Source organism: Electrona antarctica (genome assembly GCF_951216825.1).
Source record: "Electrona antarctica genome assembly, chromosome: 1".
Classification (NCBI taxonomy): Eukaryota; Metazoa; Chordata; class Actinopteri; order Myctophiformes; family Myctophidae; genus Electrona; species Electrona antarctica.
This window is the reverse complement of record NC_136806.1, coordinates 59,285,372-59,294,451: the sequence shown is the minus strand read 5'-3', so window position 1 is coordinate 59,294,451 and position 9,080 is coordinate 59,285,372. Positions and strand designations below refer to the sequence as shown.

The following is a 9,080-nucleotide window of genomic DNA, read 5'->3' as shown; positions in this document are numbered from 1 at the left end:
TAATTATTACCCATACTGTATCGATAACATCATGCCAGCAAGGCTAAATGCCCCAAATGCCAACTTTGCCAAGGCTACGTTGTGTTCCGAAAAGGAAGAACCCGAGTTTGCATGAGTACCGGTAAGTATTGTATTAGTATTTATTGTTGTTACTTGTTGTTATTATTATAGTAGTACAGTTTCACATGGTGGGTTGCACTAATTTCAACAGTAACTAAAGGTAAACATAAACGTATGTCACGCACAGCAGCACAGGTGAGCATGATGAGTGTTATGATTTATTTAGCTTACATGATGAATAAAATTGCACTGGCCCAGTAGCCAACGTTAGAAGTATAAGTATTTATGTACGTCCTTGCTAAATGAATTAGAACTAAATTCAAATTAAGCTATCTAGCTTGAGGAGCAGGGCGACACGTTTGGGGCAACTGCGACAATTCACTGTCACTGAACTCAATGGACACGGGCCGGCCGCCCTGCCCTGTTCTATTCGGGTTTGAATGGTGTACTGTTCTCATTCAAATATCAGCCACAAGTTGCCACAACAGAAAGCAAATGTATTCTGTAGTGTAAGTGTTCTAGTGTCAGTTTGTCAATAAAAAATGGGGGGAAAACTGAATCTATTTCATCAAGTTTCCCCCAGACCCAGTAGCATATTGTGTTTGCTATTGCAACTGTCGAATTTTGATCATATTATGTGAATATATACATGTATGCTTTCTTACGTTTCCACTTTAATGCACAATATGAAAACCATTGAATAAAGACTGGCGTTAGAATTGACGAACCCTCGGTCCCGATTCTGCCGATTGCCGAAAAGCAAAAAGTAATGGTTCCACTGGGGCTCGAACCCAGGACCTTCTGCGTGTAAAGCAGACGTGATAACCGCTACACTATGGAACCACATGAGTAATCCGCTCGGATATGTTTGGTTTTATAGGTTATATGACTCATGCAAGTATTGTATCTTGAAGTCCAGGAAATAAACGTTGGACAAATAAATGCAGGCTGTATATCTTGCGTAGCCTAATGTCTTGCAAAATGTTGGCTTCGTCTGTCTAGCCGATTATACGCAGATTGAGAACGTGAGTTATGAGAAAGTGTGGGGTTTCAGTTGCCATCTAGTTGTTAGAAGTTAGAACTAGATACGTTAAAAAGTAGGAAAATAACAGTTTGTTATAAATAAAGCATACATGATAGTGATTAGTGAGATTGATTGATTGATTGAAATATGTATTAACAGTTTGCAGAATTACAGTACATTTCAAGCACAACTCAATACAAAGACTGTTAACTGTCAATAAATAATAATAAAGCATTACACTTGTTTACAAGAGGGTCCACCTCGTTCAATTCATCAAAACATTTATAGACGTACAAATAGACACTTCTATATTGCCAAAGAAGCACAGATTGATGGCGATTGATTGCGTAAGGAAAGCAGCACGCTCGTGATGTGTATGACACAATAACTGCCTGACGTCTGCCAGCGACAAAAATCTAGGGGCAATCTTATCTTGTCCTATAACTGTGGAGGGGCTAACTATGCCAGGGCTCAGTGATTAGCTCCAACTCAGTTAGTGAAGAGAAGACCACTTTAGGTAATTAGAGTTAGCCAACTATTTCATTTAAAATAAAATACCGTTCACAATGTTTTCAATGATATCGATGGCATAGCATTAGATTTATACTGTTTAATTTGATATCAGACAGACAGACAGACAGACAGACAGACAGACAGACAGACAGACCTTTATTAATCCCAGGGGGGGATTCGGTTATCAATAGCAATTACAGCAGTAATTAGTAAAGGGATACACAACAGACATGACAGGAAAAACACCACAGTTCAAAGATAATCTTTTTGAGTGGTGTAAACCACTCCTACGACTGGCTTTGTTAGTTTACGTGTCTGTCTGTTCGTATCAAAAAATGAGCATGGTTGCTACGGTCACCCAGTTCACCCGGGTGTGATTTCATTACGTCAGACATTACGTCAGACCACAGCTGATCAGGCTATATAAGACCTTACACCACTCAGTTCACACGGGTGTGATTTTTAGAGATGCCAGTCACTTTCTACACTACTACTGTAAGCACGGGTGATTGTGGGATTCAACAAAATGATGAATTGTTGACATAATATTAATATTATGCATATTTTTGAGGGGCGCCAACCCCTCCAACATCTGGCTTTCACTCGTGACGTCATGTGCCAGCCAAGTCGATAGACTTTTAATGTTGGCTTTAAGCAGATTAATATAATGCTTTTCTAAGTGCCCAAAGTCACTTTACATAAGAAAAGGAACCAACTTTATAACAAAACAAAAAAGAAGAATTGTACTATTGTGGGAATTGCTTTTCCACCTTCCATTGAAATGACGTGGTCCTTTGCCTATATGTACATTTCTGGAGCAGAGCCCTATTCATTAAAATATATTTTCTCTCAGTGGTTAGAATGAACCCCTGGCCTATACTGTATATGATGCATTTGTTGTTACCAAATGTTGGTCATGTACCATCAGTACCTCGTCTGTATGCAAGTGACAACTGTCTATAATACATCTTTCATCCTTTTTTTGAGTGGTGCAACCACTCCAAGGAACATCAATGTCCCTATGTCCATCCCCATGTGCTAGAAACAGAGAGAGAGATAGTGTTGCACTGTTGCCTGCTAATTACAATGTGGAGCGTGCATGAGAGAGAGAGAGGGGGGAGGGGGTGGGGGCGGGGGGGGGGGGGGGGGGGGGGGGGAGATGTCTGCTAATTCCCCCACACAGTAACTCTGTCATTTCTTGTTCCTGTGGGTCTGGAAGTTCCGGGGACCCACCGGGGACCCCCACACGGAGTTGCACCACTCAGTTCACACGGGTGTGATTTTTAGATACTGTAGCCTATGGGTTAAGATGGCTCTCTCCATGCCATGCTTACGGTCAATGGTCAACTATTAGCTCTGCAAAGAGACCTTGTTGTTTACACTACAGTACTTGTCCACTATGTCCTCATGCTTGGCAGTCTTTCTCTGGACCTTATATTGGCCTATAATCATGACTTCAGTAGTCATGATTAGGCCATTTTGCACTGTTCTATGCAGACAACTTGACACCTGTTATCTCACGTACAGGTGGGTGACAACCTTACATTGTCGCTGATTAAAATTTCATCATGATTTGCCTCCCTAGAGCTTTGTAGTGAGTTGTTGCAAAAGCATGTTGTAACACAGACATGACTCTACGTACCTACCTGCTCAGCCAGCCTCAGAATTTGCAGTGTTTGGTGTGCTAAGGAAACACAACACTGTCACACCTCAGGTTTGTTGTAGAGAGTGCAGCAGCTTCCTCCAAGTTAACAATACACAGAGGTATAATATGTTAAACATTAGCATCTAAGATGATGAATTCACAAAATGTGGAAAATAGAATTCACAAGGAGTTTGGTACCGATCGATGAGGTTGTTTGCAAGCTTGCCGCAGATGGACAGGCAGACGGACGTATGGATAGATGGACGGACAGTGGTCCTAGTCTAAACAGTTCAACCCGTAGGTCCTTAAAAGAAAAACAAGACAGGGTCTAACAGAAGGAGGATGTAAGGGATTTGGGTCATATCCGCGACCCACAGTAAAAGTTGTGGTGTTAAGTTTAGTTTAGTTTAATTTTCATTTAGAGTGTTAATGTATTTATGTTTATTTATGTAAATTGTACTTTGTGAGTTCTTGTTGATGGGAGGGGGTGGTGGAAGGCAGGTGGTGGGTGAGATACTGTGCATACTGCATACAGTATCTGTTTTCAGCATAATAACTACTTTGTTTTTTTAAAAAAATTGGTGAAAGATCATATATTTTTTTGTCTGATTAATGTGTAGTGTGGTGTCCGAAATGTGTCTCCTACATACAGTAGAAATAACTTCCTATGTGAGTAGGGAGTAGTGAATGAGTTAACAGAAAATTTGACTTTTAACACCTCATTGTCAATTGTCATGCTAGAGATCACTCAAATGGTTAGGGTTCATTCACCAGGGAACATGAATGCACTCGGTAAGTTTCATAGCAATCAGCCTATTTGTTGAAATGTGGGCATATGGTTGAAACTAGAGGACACTCCTGGATAGCATGAATGTGCTCAGAACATTTCATGGCAATTCAGCCAGTGGTTATTTGGGATCAAAGTGCTGGACAAGACAGATGGACCAACATTGCCAATTTGCCATCATGAAGCCACACCGCTAGTGGGGATAACATCTGGTATTCCTCCTGTGTTTTGGAACAAGATAACCTTTGGTTTAATTGTGGCTAGTGAGTTTCAAGAACTCCAGCGATTCACTTTGGCCTATATGATGTTATTGTCATAAACCAGCAATAGTATCGTGTAAAGTCAAATGTCATTGTTTAACCATTTTGGGCGGGAACCCCTTTTGGTGGTTCCATACATTATGTTATAATTTAGCTATTGAAAAATAGCAGATCTACAAGCTCATAGCGCGCCACTCGGTGGCGCGCTATGAGCGCTATTTTTGAAAAATCGTTAAAATGTGCCTCAAATCTTTCAGTAAATTGTCATGATTTAGAAAACGTTTTTTTTTTTTTAAATTTCGACGTCAGGCCTGAACGGGTTAATTGCCATAAATTCTGGATATTACCAATGGATGCTTGAAATAGCTGCATGAAACCTTTTTGGATGCATTCAACAGTCACTGACAAAACGGTTTGCTGTGCGTCCATGGGGGATTTTTAAAATGTATATAACCTAATTTCCATATGAACGGTTTCATTGATAGTAATTACTCGTGTAATCACTGTGACTGTAACTAGTGTTAACATAGCCAGTGGCAGGCACTTTGCATTCACCTGGATCTTACTCAGTCCACCATCTAAAAAGAGACAACGAAAGTGAAGAAGTGCATTACAACTGACTGAGTGAGTTTATAGCAAGGGACATTCCATGCACTATCAAACACAATGAAATCATCCCTACCATTCTACACACCACAGCGACCCCAGCTGGACAACCGGAACCCAATTTGAATTACAATGGTCACCAATTTCACTGCTGGCAGGGAGGGGAAGAGGGATGGTGTTCAGTACTTCGTCCTTGACATAGTTTGAACTGCAAACCCTCTGCTCACCTACATTAGTGTACCTATGAAAGTTTAATATGTTCCGTCTTATCCACATTTATACATGAAAAGGAGATTTGTCACCCGTTATTCGTTGTTGCCCAAGATAACCCAACCGAGGGGACAGCATATATACCGTAGGGGCCGACTGAGGCAGCCGGGAGCAAGGTTAGATACTGACAGCAACAATAAATGCTGGACAATTTGTTGTTCAAACAACCACAGCCATAGGCTATTTATTCAAAAACACAATGATAAACAGTTACATTTAATGAATCTATATGAATATTACTGTCAATGAGGAACTGCCCCAGTGAATGGACTGTTATGTCCAAATTGATTTCTTGACAGAATGGGGAGAGAGTTGGCTGAGAATGTGGCAGGCATAGGCCTGGTGGTGGCACTGGATGGTGGGGCCTTCAAATGTCGCTACCTTTTTTCTGCTACTTTATGCGTTTTGATTCTTTTGCACCTGTATAAGCTCCAACAATGTGATGTCTCATCAGCTTTGAATCATATACCATATCCACAGTACCCATGTTTAGCAGACAATTTAGTTCATGTTTGACATGTTAAGGGCGACTGTGGCTCAAGAGGTAGAGCAGGTCGTCCAATGATCCATGGGTCGGCGGTTCGAATCCCGGCTCCTCCTGTCTACATGTCGAAGTGTCCTTGGGCAAGACACTGAACCCCAAATTGCTCCCGATGTGCTGGTTGGTACCTTGCATGGCTTCCGCCACAATTAATGTGTGTGTGAATGGGTGAATGTAATGCACAATCTATGTAAAGCGCCTTGGATAAAGGCGCTATATAAATGCACCATTTACCATTTACCATTTTCCTTCCACCGCGAGTTCGCTCACAGTGACAGTCCAGTTCTTGATGGCCCTCTGGCTTGCACTAATTAGTCAGCTATTTCCATATCAGGGCGACAGGACCACAATGGAAAGAAGCCTTAGGGCTTTATTGTGTTTTTATCCACAATGTTATTGTGTGTGCTGTGTGTGTGGAAGTGCTGATGTTCCCTTTCCTTTTATCATCAAATAAATGCAATCGATCAATCAGCCCTATATCGGCCCAGGGAAAGTGATGGTTATGTGATAATATGTGATATCATAGGGGTTGAAATCCACTGCGTGCATCTGGTTTGGCCGAGTGGCTATACAAACAGAATTGTGGTGGGGGGCTGGGTGGGTAGGGTGATCTGTGTCACTGCATGAACTCCTACATGCTGGGGCGGAGTGTCTTCTCACCACCTCAAGCTGAACCCAGACAAGACTGAGCTTCTCTTCTAACCAGCTAAGTCCTGCCCCATGCAGGAGCGAACTATTTCCACAACGCGGACTTCGGTTCCAACAGCTAAAGAACCTTGGTGTTGTCCTGGACAGTCAGCTATCATTCAAAGCACACATTACAGCAGTCACTCAATCCTTTAGGTTTATACTCTATAACATTCGAAGGATTAGACCCTTCCTCGCCCAGGAGTCAGCCCAGCTCCTTATCAGTCATATCAAAACTTGACTATTGTAACTCTCTCCTTACTGGCCTACCGGCATGTGCATTGAGAGTTGGGACCGTACCCAAAGCCTCTCCAGAATGCCGCAGCACGCTTGGTCTTCAGCCAGCCAAAATTCTCACGTCTCCCCCCTTCTCCACTCCCTCTATTGGCTCCCAGTTGCTGCCCGCACAGAGTACAAAACTCTGATGCTGGCCTTCAAAGCAACCAAAGGTATATGGTTATGAACTTATGGTACCCGTACCCCCATATCTTCAAAGTCTGATCAGACCCTATATACAAACCGCCCGTGCGCTCAGATCAGCCAACACAGGGAGGCTGGCAGAACATTCACTAAAATAGCCATAGAACATTGATTGATTGATTGATTGATTGATTGATTGATTGACAAACAGTTTGCAGAATTACAGTACATTTCAAGTACAACTCAATACAATAACTGTTAACTGTGAGTGGACGACACCATAAAGCATTACACTTGTTTACAATAGGGCCCACCATTGACCAACATTCACTAAAAACGCTTCACACGTCCCAGACTCTTCTCCCTTCTGGCTACAAAACTATGGAATGAACTTCCCGTTGCAATATCAGAACTGCAGACTCACTCCCAATCTTCCGCCGACCACCGAAGTCTGTAAACCCACCTCTTTAGGCTCTATCTTAGCCCATAGCTGGCGTAGCACTTGCCGTAGCACTTGCACTAGCCTCGATTACTTTTTTACAGACGTATGCAAAGGCTAAACTTATGTCATTTAGATAGCATTTTATGTAGACATAGCACTTACTGTAGTAATAGTCTTACTGTACAGAATTTTTCTAGATTTTCTATAGATGCTAGGTTCTTAGCTTCCTTATGATTCTTGATTATTTTGTTGTATGTAGGCTATTTGATGTATTACCATTGTTCTTGCTTACTGTAAATCGCTCTGGATTGAGCATGCTAAATGCCTAAATTCTAAACTGTAAAATGTAGACACTATGTCCTCCATGTGGGGGCTCCTTGCTGACAGATGAACCAGATACAACAGTGGGAGATATTATCATAAAGGAGGAAAATATGGCCCGGGCCGGCCAGCGGTCCGGGCACCTAGGCTGCTAATCCGGCGCGTTGCTGGTTCGACTCCCGATCCCGACGACCTTTGCTGCGTGTTACTCCCCATCTCTCTCCCTCCATTTCCTGCATGTCACTATACTGTAGTGGTATAGGCACTATCCAATAAAGGCAGAAATACAAAAAGAACATCTTAAACAAGATGTTTAGATTTGTATTATCGTGAGAACGATGGCTTCCATTGTCGTATTGCAACTTTTCAGGACTAGAAAGCCTGGGGTTTCTATTAGCTTGGATTCCCCATTGATGATGTCACTGGTGGACGGGTTTCTGAACTGCCCACAGCCCTCCTATGAGACACAGACTGAGTAGGAAAAAGAATTGTGCCATTTTATCATGATTATTAGACATTAGTGAGGACCTATTATATGAAGATACCGTATTGAAAAGTGGTGAAGTGGTCCTTTAAAGTAGGCTACTACAAAATGAATGCTCTGGTAAAGTTTGTGCTGTTAATTGTATATGAGGAATTATTATAGCCTATTGTTCATAATTAAAACATAATTAAAACATGCCCTTCTGTAGGCCAACCAAACCAAAGCCCAAAATGAAATGTACCTAAACCTCAACATGAAGATTCATAATTTCATATTGAAATCTGAATTGTTGTTTCTTTCCTTGCTATAACTAACTGGTGAGGGACCAGGGTATGACCAACCATGATAAACAACATTGTTATTAGATAAAATGTCTGCTTATCACTGATAGATTTAAAAATACTCTATCAGCGTATTCATTTTTCTTGTTTGTATAAAAGCATCTAATCTAATAATCTCCATCTGTTTTAGCCATGATCCCATTTTAGTGAAATTACTTAATGTAAAAAGTGTTTAATATCATAAACGCTATCAATATTCCACTACCCGTTTTACATCTCTTGCAGTCAGAACATCGGTAGTGAAAAGGTAGGCTCTCGTGAGTCTAGTCTGCCTTGAGAAGTTGAGAAATTGTCTCTCCGACTCCAATGAAGTCACAGACACGATACTACACCGGCCTAGTCCATTTGTTATTCACCTGTAGGGCTTTACCCGGCGCTAGGACCCAGGGTGCGCGATTTTCATCTCCAGCTGCTGCAGACTGAAAACTGGCAATAAGGGAAGATCGCGAGGAGGACAAGCCAAAATTGCATACTGTATTTCATTCTACTTTCAAATCATATGCTTTAGCCCTGTACGGAAGAAGTCTCCCACTTACAGAACAATAGCTTGTTGCGCTGCGTGCAAGGCTTTGTGACTATTCTGGTAGGCAGTTTGGAGCGCAAGGTAAGGCGGTGCAATACCATGCGATTACTAATAACAAAGGCGTTACGGGCGAGCAGGGGGCATTAAAGGGGGCAT

The 9,080-nt window shown here is 41.9% G+C and overlaps 1 protein-coding gene across 2 annotated transcripts in view; it reads left to right on the top strand.

Moving 5' to 3' along the window:
• Position 1: 1 nt before the first annotated feature.
• Positions 2-9,080, top strand: part of bcorl1 (BCL6 corepressor-like 1) — a 35,164-nt gene continuing 26,085 nt past the window's right edge. Inside the window, exon 1 of one of the 2 annotated variants that reach the window (XM_079519577.1) lies at positions 2-121. The gene's annotated coding sequence lies outside the window, so the exon portion shown is untranslated. Of the gene's footprint in view, positions 122-8,781; positions 9,006-9,080 lie in introns of those variants that run through there. The other variant, XM_079519575.1, reaches the window with a different exon arrangement.